Source organism: Tamandua tetradactyla, chromosome 3 (assembly GCF_023851605.1).
Source record: "Tamandua tetradactyla isolate mTamTet1 chromosome 3, mTamTet1.pri, whole genome shotgun sequence".
In the NCBI taxonomy this organism is placed as follows: domain Eukaryota; kingdom Metazoa; phylum Chordata; class Mammalia; order Pilosa; family Myrmecophagidae; genus Tamandua; species Tamandua tetradactyla.
The window spans coordinates 24,736,676-24,760,958 of NC_135329.1; the positions used below are offsets into that span (position 1 = coordinate 24,736,676).

A 24,283-nucleotide genomic window follows, 5' to 3' on the forward strand; every position below is an offset into this window, starting at 1 on the left:
AATAACTGGTACACAAGCTCTTTTGGAAAGCAGGTTTGGATAGGGGTGAAGAAGGTTTGTTGTGGTGATTTAGAGGGAGATTTGTATTTGCCTAAAAGTCAGGAGACCAAGATGCCAGATATGGCATTTAGGGTTATGGAGTGATTTTAAATGAGTTTTCTATAAAGTTTGTCTACCGTAAAGATAGAGTATTTAATGGGAAGATAGATAAGAGAAAGAATGTGAAAGCATTAGGTATTGTGCTTGGACACAAAAATATGTTTGCTGATCAATTAAAGGTAGAGGTGGGAAGTGGAAGAAGGAGAGAACGTGTCCAAAAGGTTAAATAAGACAGGTGAAGACCCATTCATCTTCTTGGTGATTTTGTCAAGGGCAAACCCTAGAAGGGGTTGGGTCAGAGGTAGACATTCTCAATATGTGTTAGTTTTCTTTCCTTCTCCATTTATCAATTGGGTGGGCTTGATGGCCATGCATAATGTTGCTTGCCTCCATGACACAAATGCTTCAGTTTTTCCAAGTGAAAAATAAGGTAAAGACAGATTCCTTGGCAAAGCCCACTTCATGATGAAAGAGGAATATGTTGCTTCTTTTCAGGTAGTATGAGAATTTCCCCAGGACCTTGAAATGCTATATGATGCAACAGACCAATTGTGATGACTGTACACTTAGTGAAATGAGGTCCATCTCAAGGTACTTAAACTGGAATTTTGAATATCTGAGAATATTGGGTCAGTACCTGTCTCTGGATCAACTGTCATGCTTTCTTTTTGGCATGATCCAGAGAATTCTATAGTAGATGAAGAGAATTGCCCAACAGTGCGCATTCCTATGATAGGCTGGTGGGCAGAGTTTTAGAGAAGGAAAGACTCTTTCTCCCTTATAACATTATTCTGGAAAGTTTAGATTACTGAGATGATGTGTGATTGACTTTAAAGGTAAGCTAATAGGTTTTACTACTACAGGTGAGCTCTTGGACTTTAATTTTGGCTGAGCTAGTGGACAGCAGAAGAGGTGGTATTGACTCCAGAATTTCTACATTGTTGAGGTCTTGGGCCAGTAACCTGGTTGTGAGCATGATTTGAGGTAAGGGAGGGTGTGTGTGGTAGACATACTGCTTTTACTGAAAGTGTGTAGACATACTTCTTTTACTTAAAGTGTATTTCATTGTGGTTGCTTGGATCATATTGTTTCTGATTATGCATGGTACTCAAACTCCATCAGCAGATCAATAGTGCCAACTTTGAAGAGATGAGTTAGAGAAGCTGGAGGGTTGCTTGTGAAGTGCACATTCCACTGGGAAGGCTAGCAGACCTGGGTTGCAACCACTGCTCTACTATTAGTTATAACCTTAGGCAAATCAGATTCTCTCCTCTTTAGATATTAGGTTAGTTGTGTGTAAAATGAGGGCAATAGTCTAGATCAGCACTGTTCATAAAAATATAGTGTGAGAAACCTGTGGAATTTAAAATTTTCTAGTAGCCATATTTATTACAGCAAAAAGAAACAAATTATAATATTCTATTTAACCCAATATACACAAAATATCACCATTTCAATAGGCAAGGTAAAAATTATTACTGGGATATTAAAATTCTTTTCTGTGCTAACTCTTTGAAATCTGGTATATAGTTTTCACTATGGCACATCTCAGTTTGACTAGTACATTTTAATTGTTCACTGGTCCTGACATGGCCAATGGCTGCTACATTGTATAGTGCAGCTCTGGAGGATTTCTAAAAACCCACCCAAGCTCTAACACTGTAATTCCATGACTGACCACCCATATACTTCTTAGTCATCTTACTTCTTCTGGGTCCTCAACTGGGCCAAAGCAGTGACCTGAGCTCAGGAAGAAGTAATTAGTGACTAGACCCTCCTAGCCCCATATTGGTTATAGACCTCAGTAACAGAGCAATTAACTCCCCTTGCTTATGTTGAAAACTTGTTTTGAGATGCCGTGTGAAAAGAGATGATAAATACAAATGCTTATTAATTAGTCAGTGAGCATTACTTCTTACATAGTCAAAGACGTAAGTATAGTCTGTGATTCATGTTCCTGCCCGAAGCTTCAGAACTTTAATTAACTATCTCCTGTAAAGTGCTACGAGATGCTCCAGATGAAAGGTAGTTGGTGAGAGCCAAACATCATCCCGAGGAACATTTGATCATGCCCATCCCCAGGCTGCACTGATTACATGCCTGGACTGACGTCACTTTCTGTAGTTAGGAGTTCTGCCTGGGGAAAGATGTAATGCCCCAACAGGTGACCCATTAAGGTAAATAAAAAAAAAAGAAAAAGGAAAACACCCCCAGACTTTTGCTCTGGGGCCCTGCTTGGTCATATTCTAAGAAGCTATTTCCAATTTTCCCCAAATTGCATGCTTACTACCTAATTGAGTTCTCTTGTTAAGCTGAAGTCTCTTAGGGTGGTAGATGAGTCAGAAGCAGCAATGAGGTTTAATTTCCTTTGAATGTAGTTTTTCTTTCTTTTTCTTTTTTCCTTCCTTTCTCTCTCTCTCTCTCTCTCTCTCTCTCTCTCTTTCTTTCTTTCTTTCAACAAGTTGAGATGATCTTCAAGAAAAAATGTGAAGAAAGAGGAGTTTATCTTTAGCATTTACTTTGTTTTCCAAGACTAGCTGCCCTTCGATGACCCAGATTTCTAGTAAGCCATGAGCACCCCTTGCTTCCTGCCCTCTACTCATCCCCGCCCTCCCCCCATCTCTAAACCTCTCTCATCTTCAAAGCTTCTTTTATATAGTTGGTATCTTAAAAAGATCTTAATACAATAATTTCCTATGGTGTGAAAACAGAAATGACTTTGTTCATTCATTCATTAACATTTATTTAGCATCTGTTATGTGTAGTATGCTTAGTAGTCAATGAAATGGAATTCTGAGGTAAGATATGGCTCTTTCAATGATTCTTTTTTTCTTTCTGCCTGCCTTTAAATGCTGATTTCCCTCTATTCTCTGCATTCTACATGCTATCCCAGTCATGGGTTGAATTGTGTCCCCCCAAATTCATGTCTACCTGAATCCTCAAAATGTCACATTATATGGAAATAGGGTCTTTGGAGATGTAGTAGTTAAGATGAAGCATACTAGATTTGGGGTGTGCCCTAAAGTTGATGAATGGTGTCCTTACACAAGGTTACACAAAGACATTTAGAGGAGAAGGCCAAGTGAAGAAAGATGTGGGAATTTGAGTGATCCTTCCACAAGCCAAGGAATGCCAAGGATTGCCAATAACTACCAGAAGCGAGGAGAGAGGCATGGAAGAAATTCTTCCTAAGAGATCCCAGAAGGAATGACCACTGCAAGCACCTTGATTTTGGACTTCTAGGCTCCTATGCTGTAAGAGAATAAATTTCTGTTATTTTAAGCTACCCAGTATGTGGCATTTTATTATGGCAACCCTAGAAAACTAAAACAGTCTCTCAGGGCTACTCCCTTTGGCTGTGAAGGTTGTGAACTACATAAGTCTGAGCTACACTAAACTGAGGTGTGTTCTATAACTGAGCAGTCTCATCTAGTTCCCATACCAACAACACTCAAATCTGTATCACCAGTTTCCTTATACTTGAACTTTAGGCCTTCTTTAACACATAAATACAATAAAGTGTGTCAAGGGTACTAATCTTAAGTATATAGCTTGATAGGTTTCCATGCATGTGAACTCCTGTATATTCACCACCCATTTCAAAATACAAAATATGTCCAACATTCTTGAACGTCTCCACATGCCCCTTCTCAGGCATCCCCTGGAAGTAACCACTTAAAAACAAAAACATTTTTTTTTTTTAACCATAGATCAGTTTTACTTGTCCTTGAACTTCATATACATAACACATGTAGTCTCTTTTTGTATCCTTTTTTTGACTGGCTTCTCCCAGACAAAAATGGCTTCTTCTGAGCAATTTTTCTTATTTTTTCATTTAATCAATGGTTAAGTTCATATTTCTATGGGAATATTTCAACCTGACTATCCTGCTGGAAAATCCAATGCTATGTAACTAAATGCGACCCCTTTTTTTCCCCTGTATCTTTCAATATGATCAATAGCCACCCTATGATCCAAATAATTAGTGCTGGCTTTATGAAGTTGCTGTGATGTTTCAAAGAGATAATGTATATAAAATTATTAGTATAGTGCCAAGTATTTAAAATCAAAAGAATTATTCAGAATTGGACATTCTTTTTGGTTCACTTTAATCTTAGCTGTCTACTTTTTATTTGTGGAAGATCGGCCCTGGGCCAAGTGGTGATCATGTTATTATCTTGAATCATATTTTAGCCTTTAATAGTATTAATAAAATAATTTTGTGCTCTGAGTATTTAGTAATACATTTGGGGCTCCTTATTTGTAAAGTTGAATGTGCGTTAATTTCTTGGGAACTAAACATTAGGCTTTGGTAGAGTCTTAATTGAAGCATTGGTGTGTGAAAAATAATCTAGATATTTGATCACCTTTAAGCATAAAGAGAAACTTAAATGTAAATAAAAATAAAATAGGAACACTGCAGCAGGAATTCCTTATTTCAAGGAAATATCAGTCTTACTGTATTGCTAAAGTAGTGAATTATTAATTTCATATAAACTTAAGGCATAAACACAATGTGAATCTATGGTTCTCAAGTGAAACTCTATCAAGCATTATAAGTATCCAGATGGGAAAGAAGGAAACAGAATTCTGGGACTTTGGAGTGTAGAATCAGGGAACCTCATGCTATGGGAACAAGTACTAGGATCTGGGAAAGTGGATGAATTGCAGGTATCTGGAGTCAGGATAGAGTTGAAAATTGTTGGGAATTCAATAAAGAAACGATTAACTGCTGAACAGGAATTAAAGTACTAATATCTCTGAAATTGTAGTTTAAGCCATAGTAGCTCTATTAAGTGTAATACATATTTATACCATATGATTGGCAAAATTCTCACCCCTTACACACTAAAAGTTGTCAATTTAGCCTTACATGAGACTTTTAGAGGAGTTATCCATTTTAAAAATGGGAACAATAGGAAAATAAGATTTAATTTACATAGCTATCATTCACAGCTCTTTAATTTTCCATGTATTTCTTTCACAGCATAAAGGGCTGAAGCGAAGTGAAGGAAAAGAAAGCACTAATCTTCTTTCCCAAAGGTCCCTATTCTCAGGCTCTTCTTTTTTAGATAAGTGCAGTAAAGAGAACACAGGAGCTACACTGTGATAGAGACGATGTGAACTCAAGCAGTCAAAGGTATCTGTTTGCTGCAGAGAATTTGGGGCTGTAGCAACACATTAGCTGAGTAGGCAGAAGTGATCAGAGGAAATAGGTTTCCTTCCAAGCAGAGGCTGTGATGACCTGAGGAAAAAAAGGTAGAAGTACCCCTCAGCAAGGTGGTGACAAAATGTGGGATGAGAAGTAATCTAACCTTTGTGTGCTTCTGTCCTTGTCTTCATATTAATGGCATCTTCTCATTTACTATATTATTATTCATTTACTGAATATTTGTTACACTTATTCTGTGTAGGATACTGTTTACTGTTCTAGGTATTGAAGGAAACAGACATGAGCAAACATGGCAACTGATCAGTTATTGCTGCTTCTCCTTTATCATGAAGATGACCTAAACCTGAGAAAAGATTTGGCTTAGATATGGAAGAACCAAACATAAAAGTTTCAGATAGTAGCTTCATGTGCAAAGGTCAAAGAGAGAGCGTGTGCGATGAAAGAAACATTGTGGCGTAATACTAGAAGTCTGACTAGTAAATCAGTCTGTAAATCTGATTTTTGTGACTTATTAGTGAGTGCCCCTTGAAAAGTTACTTGCACTCTCAGAACCTCTGTTTTGGAATGGAGATTTTAGTACCCACTTCCAAGGATTGAGGTGGAATCCTTGAGATAAGGTAGTGAAGGTGGAGAAGAGAAAGGAAAGTGATAATAATAATTCTTCATACATTTATGTTGCATGTATTTATTGATCATCTACTATGTCTTAGGGCCCAGTGAAAGAGCAGAAAACAAGACAGTCACTAGTAGCATGGAGGATGCATCTGCTGTACCAAATCTGGCAATGAAATGTGGCTCTCCAAGGGGTTGGTTCTGACTACTTTATGCCTTGATGGATTGGGGCGAGGTTTGTGTTGAATGGCCAGTTGAAAACTATGAGCCATAATAATTATCGTCACTCAATTCACATAAGATAGCTTACATATTTCATCATATGTCTTATTCACCATCAAACTGTTTCTGGAATGATGGATGTAAAATGGAGTGGGGGGTGAGGTGGAGAGAATAACTAATATGGCAGGTTGTAGTATCAGTTTAGTTAGCCCTGATATTTCTACAGGCCTGTCATTACCTTTCAATGAAGTCTTTATTCCTGGATTCAACTTCCAGGGTGCAGAGGGGCCTTATCTTACATAGTAGTTGCTTTCCTAAGAAGCAACATACAGATCAAATAGAGAAGAAACCTCACTTTACACTCATTAGGACAGTTGTGGGTTATATATTCTCAGGCAGCTGTAAACATATGTAAATAATTAGTCTTTAATTTACATGAATCTAGTAAAGTTAGATGATCAAGCCTTGGATTTTCTCAAAGGGAGCAATATCCCTGTATTTAGCAACAAAAATTCAGAGCTACCACATGGGCTTGCTGGGGGCAGTTAAGAGCAGGTTATTCAGCTCCTGCTTTAGATAAGCCCTGGATAAGAATGTCAAGTCTGTAACCCCCACTCCCCCTTTTCCGGCTTCCCACCCCTCACCCCCTGCTCTCCCAGATGTTTCAGATTCCATGAATGTTTGCATTGATTAAACATTCTATTTTTTGCTTGTTTCCCTATCCCAGACCTTGAAAATGTTATCTTTACTTTTATTGCTTGAGATCAGTGCTATTTTTAGAAGGTGTGGGGTTCAGGGTAAAACCACATTTTGTGGTCTTCTCTTCCCTGGTTCTTTTCTTTCATACAGGTAGAAGCTAAAGTGACTTCCTCTACTGTTAAAGGAGGGGGAACTATCCTTGAAGGATTCTGTTGCAATGTTCCTTGAGGGATAGGTGAAGGAGTGTTTGTGGGCTTATTGCATATAAATGATTCTGCCATCTTTTTTAAAACCAAAGAGTCTTTGCATAGCAAGTAGAGTATGGAGTGAATCAATAAAGTATATAGGGGTGGTAGTGAGGATGGTCATATCCCCATATCTTAGGGAAGGAAGCAAAAAGTAGCAGTGCTGATGAACCAAGTTTTGGAAGATAAGACATGATCTCTGGGAATTAGTCTGTTGAGTATTTAGCAGTCTAATTTCAACTCAAATTTTTATCAATGATTTAGTGCATAGGTCATCGCCTTTAAGCTATGCTTGGGCAAGTGATTAGTCAACTATGTGATTTAATAAAACAAATTGTGGACTTCAAGGCAGGAGTTTTGGTCTAAAAGACCACTTCTTAACTCTATAGCTTTAGGCAAGTCAGCTAACCCTTCTGGATCTCAGTTTCTTTATCTGCTAAAGTGTAAATGACACCACCTGCTTTATAGAATTGCCATTGCAGTGTTGGTGTGACGATTAAATGGGAGAAAGTATGAGACAGTTCTGATTGGCATTTGGGCACACAGTAGGTGATTTGAATTTTCAAGAATTTTGAAGTTCACCTAATGTCCTTTTGTAAGGAAGGGTTGCATCCATGGGGGTTTCTGTGCTCCAAAATCTTTTTAAAATGAATCTCACCTGTCTAAAATGGAATCTGACCTGGAGAATTCTGGATCAAGGATCTGTTAAAATTGACAATTTCAGTAATATTTACTCGGTGGCTGTTCCTTCTAAAGTTTCTCTCATTTAGTATTGTATGAAATAGGTAGGGTTTGCCTAGACTGAGGAATCATGGTCTTAGGAGTACCTGGGAAGGCTTTAATTTCCCAGGTCCAAAATATTAGGTGGAGTTCATGGAATTACTTAGGGAACTGTGGAAAACACGGGTGCTTAGGTCCCAATACAGACCTGCTGCCTCAGAATGTCTGGGGCAGGTACCCGGAAATACAGTTTGAAAATCAAGCACCCTTAATGATTCTAGGGCACACAAAAGACTGAGAACCATTATTTTATGCTGTCACTGGCCATTTATTACTTAGACTGAATATGGAATTTGAGCACAGATTTTGATTGTTGTGGAAGGAAGCAGGGGAAAGAGACTCTACCAATGGTAGGATGAGAAGTAGAAAGTAGAGGTAGGAATAACTGAAGACTAATTTTGCTGACTTTATTGATTTGAGGCCTACTTCCTTGCCTCATTAAACAGGACCACATTCCGGAGGTTGAGAGCAGGCCTGATTCCCAAGAACTTGAGCCTGGAGTCAATCAGTAAATTAAGCTGCATTGTTTTCCTCCATGTTTTGATTGTGTACAAGGTTCTGCAAAGGCTCAGTGTTGGGCTTAGGGAGACACAGTTGGAGGAGCAGAGAATGTACTCTGACAATGGGTTGTGCCAGTGGGAACTTTTTTCCTCTCTGGTAACATTTTTGAGTCTAAATCTCTCATTTGCAAGCAGCAAAGAAATAAATTAAAATTAAATTAAATTAATGTATTTCCTAAATTTAACTCTGCCTTTGTGGTGCTTGGTCCACATGAATAAGGGATAGCTTTTCCTCCCAGTGATATATCTGATTTCTCCTTCTGCCTCCCACACAAACATCCTTCAAGAAGGGGAAGAGAGCTTTAGTATTGAGAACACAACTTGGTTTCAAACAATTCAACAGGTTGTGGTAGAGTTCCTGGAATAGAATGTAAAGCCTAAAATAGTTATCTGGGAAGAAAAAAGGAAGTGGCCACAAAGAACTGACTTTAACATTGTAGGATCTCCTTTTATCGCCACAGTTGAGTCACATGAATTTTTGGTCTCCGCCACCAAGAGGGATGTTTCCCATAGATTGATTCATGTTCCCTATTTCCAATCTGAAGAAATAAAGGAAACTATTCTGGATGATCTGAGTAATTCCAGTCATCAGCGTATTAAGAACTCATTGATTTCACACAGAAGTGTCAGTATAAGGCAGGGCATTGAGATTCTGTTCTTCTGAAAATTCATTCATTTAGCAAACATTATTCAGTGCCTATTACATGCTGGTCGCTGTGCTAAATAAGAAATACAGAAACAATTAAGTTACAAAAACAAATAAGAAATGGTTCCTGCCATTAAGGAGTCCTTTGTGTATTAGAGAAGACAGTGAGTAAGGAATGCTATAAAATATGGGCAAAATGCAGTAGAAACCCAAAGGACCACTCGGATTTTCTCTGTGGCCCTTTCTATGGCTACTGCCTAGTAAAATCCGACAAGAAGAGTTTCACAGTTTTGTCACTTTTTGGAAATTGTTTTGTTGCCTGTCCCCTTGTCCTGCCCTTAAATCTACTAGAGATGATATGCAATGTTTTATCTCATGTTTGAAAACAACTGGCTACTGCTTAAAGGGAGACATGGACAGGAAACAGTTCAACATTTCAAAAATTCCCACAATTACTTCTTTGCTTTATACTTGGGTGTTTTCTAATCAGATAATCCTCACTGGTTCTTACGAGTTCAGTACTGCTACCTCCCATGACTGGAGTTTACTACCTCTCCATTCTTACTTGCTGTCCTCCTTCACTTGAGCTGTCCTCTACATCCTTTCTAAAAACATATATTTTCCTTTGTACATGCTCTAGTAGCCAACCACATGGACTACTAGTTCATAGTCTAGTGATTCATTGACCCTAGCTCCTTGACAAAGATTAGTCAGGAGATAATAGTTGTATAAATAGATGAGAATTTTTGCCCAAAAGACTTTCAGTTGTATTTATAAGTGTTGGAATTTTAATGCTGGAAGAAATAAATTTAATGAACTCTTACATTATATTCATACCAAAGCTGAGATGAGTGTTTATGATTTGTTCAATATCTGACAGGTGGTCAGGGCTAGGGTTGGGATCGAATCAAAGTCCTTTTACTCACCTCTCTACTCTGTAGGGCGGGGATGGAATGGCCATCATGCCATAGATGTTAAGGACTTCTCTATCAAGTTGGCTTATCTGGGAAAAAAATTTAACATTCCACTTTTCTTTTTTTACTCCGAGCCTCATCATTAAGCAGATGCCAGATGGTGAATTGCAGATTGTATTTCAGTTTCTCCATTCACTCAGAACTTTTATGACCTTGGTTTCACATACACAGAGGAAAAATGTTTCCAAAGAAGCCTGAAAAATTATTGTGGGGATTGAATGTCCTTTCATAGTCGTCTGTGACACATTCAGGGGTAAACTTATCATTTGAACTATTCATTTTGCTATGACTACAGGGGCTACTGGATGTATCATTTGGAAAGGAAAAATGGGTTCACTTAGACAAAGCCGTATATATATCCTGATGGATTTCCACTTTCTCCCCTCACCCTCCTCATACAAGATTGATGGCTACACATATGTATAAAAAGAGAATCCAGGATTGTCACTAGGCCAGTCACCTACCATACTCCTGCTTTACAACCCAGGCAGCCACATCATGCTGCAGGCCAAGGAACAGGCCAACCAGACCTAACATCTCAGTAGCCACAGTCAACCTGTTCCCATGCTCAAAGTTATGCCCAGGTGAAAGAACTGGGGCTCTATCAGTTATCAGAGGTATTACTTAGGGCCAGTTATTTAACCTCTCTGGCCTTAGTTTCCTCATCTGTAAAATGGTAAGCACTTTCCCCCTTCTCAGGATTCCTATGAGGGCTAGAGATAAGATACATAAAACAGTGCTTGACAAACAGTAAATGTTCCATAGTTGAGAACTATGCTTATTCTTTTTTACTTATTATGACTATTTGGGTATCTCTGTGCAATTCTTAAATTGGAATAAATTTGTCTTATGATTATTAATTTATTTGAGAGGTAAAACATCTTTGAGTCACCTTCAGTCACATTCTGGCTGTGATTCATTTGCTTATTAATATATTTGGGCTTTCCCAGGGCTCATAGGTAACTGGCCTGCTAAAGATACCTGTGGCTTCTGCCCAGGCCTCAGATGTACCAATGCAGGAACTGGGGAGGGAGAAGCAGGAAGAGGGAGTGAGTGGTAGCTCTTTTTAGGCAAGTGTTGCCTACTAGGCCAACAGATTCAAAGGGGACAACTCAAGGCAGAGAAAAGCAGTTCTTATTGAAATAATGGGGAAGTCTCATTGTTTGTCTGGTCCCTCTGGGAGAGACAAACTTGCTTTCCTTAAAACAATCACATCAATTCCCTTTCTGTAGTCAGTTTTAGATGCTGCCTGGTCTGCTGCCTTCCATATTTGCATTATTTCTGATAAGACAGGGAACTATTTCCCTTCCCATCTAAAAGGATTTTTAGTCTGTGGCTGCCTCGTGCTTAAAGGAAAGATTATGGCTTATGTGTTATTCGACTTGCTAAAGGGTCTGAAAATATCTAAGATTAAAGAGCACTGTACTTAATATCTTCTTTAAAAAAATCAATTTGGACAAATACTAGGTATCTATTTGTCAAAATTAGGGCCAGTGGGAAAGATGGAAGTAGTTATATATGAGCAAATTAAGAATTATAAATAAAACTGTCACAACCATGAATAGGTATGTGAGTTTCATTCTGAACCACTGAGCAGCTATATTATACTGGAAAGACCAAAGCATATGAAATCTGAAAATATGAGTTGTGTCTCAGCTCTGTTTCACACTGGTCCTATTATACTGGGCAAGACTTGAGCCTCAGTATCCTCATCTATAATAATGCCTGTCCTACATGACAGATAGGTTGTGATGATCATATGAGTTTAAGGTCTGTGAAAGTGCCCTGTAAATGGGAAAATGCTGCATAATAGTATTATCAGTTATGGCCTAATAAAAAGGGGCTTTACATATGGTGGTGACACTCAGTGCACCAATGATCTTGATCTCCAAGGAAACTGGGATCAGCTAATGACTTCATATGGAAAACTAAAGGAAGGTGTTTGCAAAACTCAAATTCACCTTACGTGGCAGCTTTTTGTCATTTCCAAATGAATCCAGGAAGAATTTAGCGGCTGAAGCAGTTTCACTGCTTCATTTGCTTTCAAAACCTCAAGTCATCTGGAAAATTACAGGGTTGCAGTGGTTAAGAATGCAAAGCCACCAAGAAGAGCATTGCTGGTGAGCCCTGTGGCCTATACTGCTGAGTTGTGCTGTGCCCGTCGTGGAGAAGTCAGCTGTTTGCAATTGGAGAGCAGGATTGGAGAAACTAAACTAACTGGAACTGCTTTCCATTTTCAATCTCTAAAATCCTAAGGAGGAGGTTAATTTGCTCCAGCTTGCTCATGGACTTTTGGTGTGATGGGGAGAAGAAAAAAAAAATCCATGAATAGAGGAGGTAGAAAGTTAGACTTCTCAAGACTCCCCTGTCTGAATTGCTGGAACCAGGAAAAGTTGGCACAGGACATGGGGGAATCAAACAGGTCCCTCCTTTGACTCAGTTCCTTGATCTCCTTCTTGGCAGGAAGTCCAGAATTTGTCTTGCTAACACAGCCCATGAAAGATTTCAACCAACCTGTGGGCTCATGTAGGAAACATATTTTGAGTGGTTTTCTTTCATTACATGATAGTGGTGGACTTATGTCAGGACCATGAAGTGTATCTTTCATAGGGTGCCTAGCTGAAGAATTAATACTGATGTGATTTTTAAATTTATAATGGTTGCCATTTCTGAACAATGGTGTTAGAGAGCCAGGAATGTGCTTGGTCTTTAAAAAAGAGGATTATGCCTACCTTTGGAGGGACAGAATGGAGCTTGCTCATTGTGAATAGATAGCATGTTCAAAACAATAATTGCTTAATTTATTTACTGGGTTCTATCTAGCATGCATTTTTGCATTTACATTGCATAAAAACATTTATGAAAGATGCATTGTTACCTCATGTTTCAGAAGAGAAGACTAATACTAATAGAGGTTACATAGTTAGCTCAGTCACACGGTGCTGTATGTCAGAGCCAGGATTTGAACCCAAGTCCTTCTATGGTAGACACTGTAGTGCCTCAACCAAACAAAAGTTTATTGATAATTCCTCAATCTGAAAGGTGCCATGGGAGATGCTGTGCTGTCTTACTCTCTTAATCTCATAGGATAAGCAAAGAACACAAGTAGCCATAACACAGGCATAACTGATAAGAATCTTAAAGAAGGATCATGTTCAAAATATGTAGAAACAGGCAACTGACCAGTCAGAAAGGTACTGGCTCTAAACAATTGGTCCTCCTATATCAGTGGCACAAGCCAACCAGCAGAACTAATGAAATGAATAAATGATTTGAAAGCAATTTTCACTACCAATAGTCAAAGAGGGATAAGCTGAATCATGGTTATGTAACCACATCTGAGCATAAGCTGCATCTTTCATAATTCAAATTATAATAAAACAAGCATCCATGATATTTGTGCAGGAAACTAGCTCCTGCCCCAAATAATCCCCAAGTACTTCTGCTAATTCTCCATGTGTGCTTGTACATTGTTCCCTAGGATCTGTATCATTGAACTATTAGTCTTCTTGGTACAGTCATATTTTGGTGTCTGGTGGAATTGCCACCATTATGGTCTCCACAGAGGGACAACTGCTTTCCCTATACCTGCAACAGACCCTTCCTCTTATGTGTTGGTCTGTCACAAACTCTTTTGCTGTTTAGAGTCTATTTTATTCAATTCTCAGTGATCCTTATTCTCCCTTAACCATCATGGAGAATGCTAAAAACATGATTTAACTCCAGCATCATCCTCCTTAACCAATTTTATAGCTAGACTAAAGGAAAAATCACAAAGTACACTACATATTGAACTATTACTGTTGACCTAGCTAGGTAGCATATAAAATGCTAAAAGAGAAAGTATGTTTTGACTTGAAGAGTTGCTTACTCTCCTTAGAGAGACAAGACTGATGCACATGTTGGGAGAAAGAGCATTAGAAAGGAGTTTGGCCATCACCTCTACCCTTTGCTGATGGTATTACCTTGCTCAAGTCACTCAGCCTCCTGCAGCCTTCATGTCTTATCTGAAAATAAAAGAACAGGCATCAATAATAACTCATGGCTGGGCGGGCCACCGTGGCTCAGCAGGCAGGAATGCTTGCCCGTGATGCCAGAGGCCCTGGGTTCGATTCCCAGTGCCTGCCCATGTAAAAAAAATAAAAATAAAAATAACTCATTGCTGTGACAGCTCTCTTATTCTGACCCCATTAAAACACAAGACAACACTGCTAAACAATTTATAGCCTGGTGTGAAAAAGGAACAGGGATGGTATGCACTCCAGAAAAGAAAAGAATCATAGTGCTGGGATGTTCATGGAAGACTTGATGGATCAGAAGGGACTCATTGGAATATTAAAGAATAGTTAGACATGGATTAGAAATAGGTAGAAAGAATTTGGCCCATTTTTTTCAGGAGTATATGTGGATTGGGTTTGAGGGGTTATTATCCAAAGTGAAATTTTGGATAGTAGAGGTGGTTTGGGGCTAGGGTGGGTTAGGTGTGCACCTTGAATGAATTATCTACATTTCTGTCCCAATTTGTTTCCCTAAATCCCAGTTCCATTTCTTGTTCTTTCCTGCCCTTTAGTGTAAATAAGAGGTACTTTGTATGTGTATGCATTTCTACCATTTCTTGTTCCTGTGTTCTCAGGAAAAGAAAGGTTTATGTGCCTATTAATAATTGTCCATTGTCTTTCTTCCTAGAACATACTTTCCAATAACTTTAACTTATTTTAAGGCTATTCCCAGTTGTAAAGAATTTTGGGATAGTTAGTCTTCAAAGAAGACCCTCTAAAGAACCAGCCCTCCCCATAATCACATTCCCATAGTGGCTTCTCTTCTTGAATCCAGATTGGTGCTGAAACTCATTCTTGGCCAACAGAATGTGGCATAAGTGATGCTGCATGTTTTCCAAGAGTATATCATTAAAAAGACTTGAAGCTTCTACCTGAGTCCATTGGAACTTTCATCCTTGGAGAACTCCCTCTTTGAAACTAGATACCATATAAGGTTTGATTATTTCGAGCCCATCATGCTATGAGAAGCCCACATCATGTGGAGCAATCAGGGAAGGTGAAATGCCATGTGAAGAGAGAGAGAAAGACCAAGGAACACCAAGTTAGCAGATGTGTAAGTGAAGAAGACAACTGGAAAGTGGATCTTCCAGCCCCAATTGATGCCCCATAGATCAGAAACAAACTACTCAATTGAACCTTTCCCAGGTGCCTAACCTATAAAATCGTGATCAATCAAAAGTGGTTAAGTCAATAAGATCTGGGTGTAGTTTTTAAAGCTGTGCTAGATAATTGGAACAAATGCCACAAGGCTATAATATTATTCCTAGAAGTGTTTGCTCTATAAGCTTAGAAGATATGAAAAACTATAAAGAGTGAAGCTAGAAAGATAATTCAGACCAGACAGTATCATTCTAAGATATTTGGAGTTTATTCCATTGACAATGGAAAACTCGTAAATTTCTTGATTAGGAGAATTACCTGTTTGAGTAAAACATAGCCTCGAAGTCTGGCTGATGTATCAGAGCAGGAAAATTTGGACCAGATAAATAAGTTAAGAAGTCCAGGAAAGGAGTAAGGAGGGCTTAAAATAGGGAAATGGCAAAGATAATGGAGAGAAAGGAGTGAGCAAAGTATATTCGAGAAGTAATACAGACAGGGTTTAATAATTCATTAAATGTGGGGTAGAAGGGAGCAGGGGAGGATATTCAAAGAGGACCCTGAGTTTGTAAGCCTTGGCGGCTTGAAAGGATCAAGCTGTTAGTAGAATCAGAAACTAGGAAACTTCAGAGAAGGATTAACTTTAGAGATGGGGGAGGGAGGATAATAAAAGTTTCAGTTTTGGGATATCTTATTTGTTATTTCTTGATGCATAACAAATTACAAATTATCCCCAAGTCAAGTGGCTTGAGACAACAAACGTATCACATTGTTTCTTAGGGACAGGAATCAGTGGCTTAGCTTGGTGGTTCTGGCTCGGTATCTCATGAGGTTTCAGTGGAACTATTAGCAGGGTCTGTTATTGTCAAAAGATGTGAATGGGACTAGAAGATCCATTCCCAAGCTTGCTCATGTGGCTGTTGGCAAGAGGCCTCAGTTTCTCACAACATGGGCTTCTGCAAGGGCTGCTAACAACATGTCTCCCCTCAGGGTGAGTGATATGAGGGAAAAAGAGAGAAAGAGGAACAGATGAGAGAGTAGAGAGAGGGAGGGAGGGAGGGAGAGAAACTGAAACCAATCTGAAACCATAGTCTTTATAACTTATCTTGGAAGTGACATTCCATCACTTTTTCTGTATTTTAACTATTAGAAGTGAGTCACTAAATCCATCCCAAACTCAAGGGGAGGGGAATTATGGGCCACCTCTTGAAGGGAGAATTGTGAATATATTTTGCAAACCATCACAAATGTGGTAAGTTTTGGCTACTGAAAGCCTATCTGGGTGAAGTAGCCAATGGAGTTGAGGAAATGTACATAGGGAACTCAGGATTGAGACTAGAGAGCAAGCCAAGGATTGGTGAATTCTTTGACTTTACACATATTTATTGAGCATCTATAATGTGCCAGGAACTTCCAAGAGAGGAGCATATGGTGGTGAATAAGAAAAGTAGATGCCTGTCTTCTTCATAGTGCTTACTGCCTGGGGTGGGGGGATTTCAGGTAAGTAAGTAGGAAATTAGAAATAGGAAATTATAGTACTACAAGGAAAGTCCAAGGTAATAAAAACTGTGGAGTCAGAGGATAGAGTTTAAATGAGATCTGAAGGGTGTGTAAGAATTAACAAGATGAAAATGAGGTTATAAGAGAGACACTGAGTAGGGAGTGGGCGATACTTTTAACCTGGTTGCTCATGAACAGATTCTGGCTCCTAGGCTTATTTTTTTTGGCCTGCATTCTGTGCTTTTTTTTTTTTTTTTTTTTTGATGAAACAGTTACCAACATTTAAAAATCCTGGATTTCTAGCTTCTCTACAAATTTGCATTCTCATGGGGCATATCCTGCTGGTGCTGAGTCAGAGCTGCCTGCCTCAGACAGTGTTTGCTCTCCAGTTTGTCACTGTCCCCACTACTTTTGGTTAATACCAATGCCATTGCTATATACTTTTGCATTCAGTCTCTCAGACTGACTTGCTTTATTTGTGCTCTCTGACTTGCCCTTGCAGACCCTTAGTTTGCAAAAACTGATTTGATGTTTAGATGTATCGTTATTCATAATGATGTTTAGATTTTCCAGCCTGATGGCAGATTAGGATTGGAAGAAAAATTATCCCAAACAAGAGGGATTCTAGAGGGCACAGCTTCAAGCCCTGAAAGGGGAGGGAGGGAGAGAGAAGGGAAGGGGAGAGAAGGAAGAAATTTGGTATATTATAGTTCTTAATGAATTACCATGATTAAAATTTGATTACAACCTAAAGAATATTTAGCGACTCTCTTTTTTTACAAGAAAATTGAGACCCATTATTCAAGGTGACACTGCAAGTTAATGGAAGGGATAGAACTAGTAATGTAGTTTGCTGATGTTTGTTATAGTGTTCTCTCTCTCCCTCTCTGCCTCCCATCATTTCCTCTCCTTAAGCCTGTGTGTGGGGGTGGGGGGGTGGGGAGAAATACTTTCTGCATATCTCTTTGTAAAAAAATGCCCTTCACCATAAGTCTTTTCATGTTGATGGATGAATTGAAGGTGTAACCCTGGGAATATATACTTAATTTGAATTTAGAAAGTCAGAGAATCAAGAATTAAGTTTTAGAAAAGTTTTCATCTGTAATGTTTAAACAAAAGTTGTGCTTAAATGTGTCAAAAATCTCTGGCTAACTAGAAAGCTTGGCTGTCCGGACCATCTCCTTCCCTAAAGATTACAGATGGTTCTGGCTTTGTTAGATTTCAGTTACTTGGCGAATGTGGCGCCTCAGTCTTGCTGAATATTTGGAGCAAGAAGGGAGGCTCCAGGTTGAAGGGATGCCCTTGCAGGCAGTCTCTCTTGACTTCCTGCCCTGCATGTTGCTGGGGACTGCTATGCAGCTGTTCTGCAGTTGCCAGCTCTTCCCCAGAAGCAGCTGCATCTCAGCAGGGGCCCCTTCTATCAATGTGGCAATATGCTGAAGGCTTTGGAACCTTTCCAGATGCAAGGCATGTTGAGGCTATAAAGCATAATCATTAGCATTATCTCCATTTTCGTTTTAGAATCTCAGCTGTTAAAGTTTCTTGTACAGATTTAGGGCTTAATTGTTCTCATTTTTCTTCATAGGTAGCTTCCTTTAGACAGCACAGGATTGTCCCTTGGAGCTGGATTTCCTAAAAAGAAAGAAAGAATACTTTCTGAGTAATGCTCGTTGCTTCTAGCTGACTGAGAAGGTTGAGATTAGAGAGCAGCCTTCCCCAGCTGCAGTTATATGCGTGTCTGTGAGCCAAACATAATTGTACATGGCTTTCTTTTGCTGAATTCACTTGGAATCAATTTCTTCTTTCCTTTTTCCTTGTCTCTCCTCCCTCTCTTTGTTAACACTGCTCCTATCTTCATATTGCCTGGAAAGGAGCTCTTGTTACCTCATTGTTTTGGGGACTGTGTTCTATTCAAGGGAGACATTTTTATTTTGGAGAGGGGGGTTACTTGATGATTAAAAAGCTAGTATTTCTTTGCCAAAAAATATAGGGATTTCATACTGAAAATGGGGAATATTGGAAATATGGAACCTGAGGTTCTGTGAAAATAGAATCATGAGCTTGAAGGTCTGTGAAAATATTAACCAAAGGGAACAGATAAAATAATAACCTTGAATAAATTTGCACATAGCAATTCATCTTATTGGTTGACACTGTAGTCGTTTTGTCCTAAAATGCAATTTTTCAGTATATAGACTCAGAATCACACTGCGTTTCGATGGCAGTTTTAGAAATATACAATTTCAAGCTGACTTTTGCAGGGAGGTAATTATGGCATAAATGGCAAGCATCTCCATGCCAGGTGCTGCTGAGAATGATTTGTTCACACAGGGAGTCCAATAATTGGCCAGAAGAGAGAAGCTTATACATACTGATACCTAAATTTACTGCAATATTTTACAGGTCCTGAATTTGAAAGTCAAAAGGTCCTTGTCAGTTTTCCAGCAGTTTAGGAAATGCTGGACAGGCCCTTGAGGAATGTTTCAGCTGCAGGCCTCTCTGGAGGCTGGGTGCTGGGCCAGAGGGACTCTCGAGCCACTAAAAACCTGTCTTCTCTAATGAGCTACAGGCTCTGAAAAGAAAGCAGCACAGGCCAGACAGAGGGCCTGACTGTTCAGTCAGAAACTCCTTATTTCACCTAATAATACAAAATGTATGCATAAGATCCCATTAAAAAGAATAGATACATATACATATATGCATCTACTACATACACATATATAACATGCATTGAAAAGAAGATTGTAAGAAACAAAACAAAGCTTGATTTTGTCTGGATGAAAGGATTGTGGATGATCTATATTTTCTTTTAAAAGTTTTTTGTATTTTCTGATTTTTGCAGTTAACATGAGTTACCTTTATAATCAGAATATTTCTAGAGATGTGTACAAATCCACCACATATCTGAATCTCAAATTAGCATCAGCTTTGGAAAGAATTAATGTGAGATTCTTTTCTTTACAAATCTACTAGAATCTCATTTACTCAGGAAATCCATTTTGTAGGCTATAGAATCCAGCTGAGTAAGGAGCAGTATATAAACCCAGAGCTACCATTTTTTTGTTAGCGTTGCTGATGGGTATCTCTAATATCCATCTCTAATTTTGGGAACTTCAGGTACTTTCAATATGACATATATTTTTGAAATGTGATAAAAGAAGAAAATAGAGGTAATATCCTCATTTTACACATAGAAGTCGGTGAGTTGAATTCTATTAAATATTTAAATTATTTGTCTTCCAGAAAATAAGGGAGGAGGGAACACTTCCCAACTCGTTTTATGAGGCCAACATTACCCTAATACCAAAATCTGTCAAAGATATTGTAGGAGAATAAATTATAGGCCAATATTTCTCCTAAACATAGGTGTAAAAAATTCTTTACAAAATATTAACAAATCAAATCCGAAATACATAAAAAAGGATATCACATTATGACTAAGGGGCTTTATCCTAGGAATACAATGCATCAGATTGTCAGAATAAATGAAAATATACTATTAACTTACTAGGTATAGAAAAAGCATTTGAGAAAATCCAACAGTATTTTATAATAAGAAGTCTCTGCAGACTTGGAACAGAAGGGAATTCCTTTAATCTGTTAAAATATGTCTACATAAAATCTGCACTTAACATTATACTTGAGGATGAAACTTGATAAGTGACATTTGATCTCACCCCTTCTATTAAACATTGTACTTGAGGTTCTAGCCAGTGTAATAAGGCAACGAAAAGAAATAAAATACATAAAGATCAGAACAGATCTATCTTTATTTACAGACAAGCTTATTGTGAATGTGAAAAATTCAAAAGAATTTATAAACTGTGAGAGCTAAAAAAGTGATTTAGAAAGTTCATAAGATATGAAGCTAATATTCAAAACTCACTTTTATTTAAAAATACTAACAATGTGTAATTGGATAAATTAAAAAATCCATTCTACTTACAATAACATCAAAACCATAAAATATATAAAAATACATTTATAAATTTAATACATATTTTACCTCTACATTAGAACTACAAAATATTGCAGACAGAATTAAAGAAGACCTAAATAACTGGAGAGAAATATCATGTTCCAGGTTGGCAGCCACGATTTTGTTATGATATTCATTCTCCCTAAATTGATAGATAGATTCAAGGCAATCCCCATCAAAATTTCAACATGCTGTTTTTGAGAAAATAGCCAAGCTCATCTAAAAGTTATTTTACATTTTTGCAACTAATTTAAGTGCAAAATATTTAAAATAACCGAAACAATTTTGAAAAATAAGAAAAAAAAATAGAGGTATTGTTTTATGTGATTTCAAGACTTACTGTGAAGCTAAGGTAATCAAGACAGAAAAAAAGAGTACAAAGTAGGACCATATGCATACTGTCAATTGCTTGTTGCAAAGGTGCAAAGTCAATTCAATAGGGAAAGAAATTTCAATGGTTGGCATTAGAACAATTGGATATTCATATAAAAATGAATTTTGATCTCTATCTCACTCCATTCATAAAAGTTGGAGGTGCTTAAACGCCAAAATATAAAACCCAGAGCCATAAAACTTCTGGAATTAAAAGGATAGTAGACTATCCTTGTGACCTCAGAGATAGTGTCATGGTTAAGGACATTTGTCAACTCGGCCAAATTGTGGTAGCTGTTTATCTGATTGGGCAAGTGCTGGCCTGTCTGTTGCAATGAGGACACTTCATAGGATTAGGTCATGATCGCGTCAGCTGCATCCACAGCTGATTCCATTTGTAATTAGCCAAAGGGGTGTGTCTTCTACAATTATTGATGCTGAATCTAATCACGGGAAGCCTTTTAAGGAGGACTCAGAGGAGACAGGCCCCATTCCTGCTTCAGCTGGTGAGCCTCTCCTGCGGAGTTCATCCAGACCCTCCACTGGAGTTGTTGGCTTCACAGCCTGCCCTGTGGATTTGGACTCTGCATTCCTGCGGTCACGTGAGACACTTTTATAAATTTTATATTTGCAAGCGTTCCCTGTTGATTCTATTTATCTAGAGAACCCTAACTAATACATCTTGGTACCGGGAGTGGTTCTTAAGGAACAGAATCTTAAAAATGGGTTTTTATGAATGGTTTTCTACTCTGTCTGGAATCAGAGACACTAAGGACTCTGATTCCCATAATCAGAATGGCACTCCCAATCCATGGAGTGAGTTGGCATAGGAGATAGTCAAAATATCATCATTCGATTCTCCTAATGCTTCGCTTGTACGAAGCCAGACTCTGGGGGATAATGTTTTTGACACCTTTACAGAGTTTTATAGAAATAAGAGTTATAGAGATGTTGGTTGGTTGTTGTTAGATACACTGGCTACATTAAGGGGTGGGAGGGATGGGCTTAAGGCTTCAAACGAGAAGCTTAAGCACCGTGTGAAAGATGTAGACGTTTCTATGAGTATCCTGAAGGAAAATCTTATTTCCTGTAGCCGTAGACTTGAGATCTCTGAAAATCAGACTCAGAATCTTATTGTTAGAGTAGCAACTTTACAACATAAACTGAAATCTCAGTCTTGCGTGGTGTCTGCCATTAAAGTGAGGGCATTGATTGGAAAGGAGTGGGACCCTGAAAAATGGGATGGTGACATATGGATTGATAATGATGTTGGGGGTGAGGTTGAAACCCTAGGCTATGCTGAGTCTTCTCTAGAAAACCTTGTAATAGTCTGCCCTGAGGACATAGCTGCCCCACCTCCAGCCTGCCTTGAGGAATTGTCCACCCAGCCTCCTCCTGAAGGGATTAGCCCTAGAGTGATTAATCCTGTTTCACCAGATGAAACTGCAAATGAAGGCCCTGAAGCAAAGAGCTTGGAAGATATTTCTAATTCTTTTCATGACCCACCCCCACCACCCCTTGTTTCTTTCAGACCTATAACTAGATTAAAGTCCCAACAGGCCCCTAAAGGTGAGGTACAAAGTATCACACATGAGGAGGTACGTTATACTCCAAAAGAACTGTGTGAGTTTTCCAATTTATATAGACAGAAATCAGGGGAATATGTGTGGCAATGGATTTTAAGAGTGTGGGATAATGGTAGGAGGAATATAAGGCTGGTTCAGGCTGAATTTATTGATATGGGCCCACTAAGCAGAGATTCTGCATTCAATGTTATAGCTCGAGGGGTTAGAAAAGGTGTTAACAGCTTGTTTGGGTGGTTGGTTGAAACGTGGATCAAAAGGTGGCCAACATTACTTGAGGTTGAAATGCCAGAACTGCCCTGGTATAATGTAGATGAGGGGATACAGAGGCTTAGAGAGATTGAGATGTTAGAGTGGATTTATCATGCAAAGCCTGCTCTTACACCCCAGGAATGTCCAGAGGATGCACCTTTTACCAGAACAGTGAGAAATAAATTTGTGAGACTAGCACCATTATCCCTAAAGAACTCTGTGGTTGCACTTCTCTAAGGTCAGATATTACTGTGGGAACTGCTGTCACTGAGCTGGAATCCTTAAACACAATGGGGATGACAGGATTCCCAGTTGGCAGAAGCCAGGTGGCAGCACTTAATCACCAAAGACAGGGTAGACGTGGCTATTATAATAGACAGCAAACTCAAAGGAGGTGTCAAAATTATATGACACGCAGAGATTTGTGGCATTGGCTAGTAAATCATGGGGTACCTAGAAATACAATAGAAGGGCAGTCTACTAAATTCTTGTTGGAGCTGTATTAACAAAAGAGTTCTAGGTCAAGTGAACAGAAGAAGTCTAACCTGAATTACAAAAACACAGAGTCACGGCCCCTTAATCAGTTTCCAGACTTGAAACAGTTTACAGACCCAGAGCCCCTTGAATGAAGGGGAGGCCAGGTCCCTTTGGGGGAGAAACCTGTTACATGGCCACAAATTTATACTGTTAATCTTCCTCCAAGTCTTCCCCAAGGAGAACGATGACCTTTTACCAGGGTAACTGTGCTTTGGGGAAAAGGAAATGATCAGATATTTTGGGGATTATTAGACACTGGTTCAGAAGTGACATTAATTCCAGGGGACCCAACACGTCACTCTGGACCACCAGTCAGAGTGGGGGCTTATGGAGGCCAGGTGATCAATGGAGTTTTAGCTCAGGTTCGTCTCACAGTGGGTCCAGTGGGCCGCCGGACACATCCTGTAGTTATTTCCCCAGTTCCGGAATGTATAATTGGCATAGACGTACTGAGCAACTGGCAGAATCCCCACATTGGCTCTCTAACTTGTGCAGTGAGGGCTATTATGGTGGGAAAGGCCAAGTGGAAGCCACTATAACTGCCCCTACCAAGCAAAATAGTAAATCAGAAGCAATACCGTATTCCTGGAGGGATTGCAGAGATTACTGCCACTCTTAAGGACTTGAAAGATGCAGGGGTGGTGATTCCCACCACATCCCCGTTCAACTCTCCTATTTGGCCTGTGCAGAAAACAGATGGGTCTTGGAGAATGACAGTAGATTATCGTAAGCTCAACCAGGTGGTAACTCCAATTGCAGCTGCTGTTCCAGATGTAGTCTCATTGCTTGAGCAAATCAGTACATCCCCTGGTACCTGGTGTGCAGCTATTGATCTGGCAAATGCTTTTTTCTCAATAGCTATTAGTAAGGACCACCAGAAACAGTTTGCTTTCA

The 24,283-nt window shown here is 38.9% G+C and overlaps 1 long non-coding RNA gene across 2 annotated transcripts; it reads right to left on the reverse strand.

Annotated features, from left to right (window-relative positions):
• Positions 1-5,063: 5,063 nt before the first annotated feature.
• LOC143675995 (uncharacterized) lies at positions 5,064-24,283 on the reverse strand. Of its 2 annotated transcripts, none has more exons than XR_013171746.1 (4): positions 23,968-24,283; positions 17,896-18,298; positions 13,976-14,017; positions 5,064-5,344 (listed from the first exon to the last, which is right to left on the reverse strand). It is a non-coding gene; the product is annotated as an uncharacterized LOC143675995 (long non-coding RNA). The 2 variants fall into 2 exon arrangements; XR_013171747.1 differs by lacking the exon at positions 5,064-5,344 and adding an exon at positions 9,982-10,039.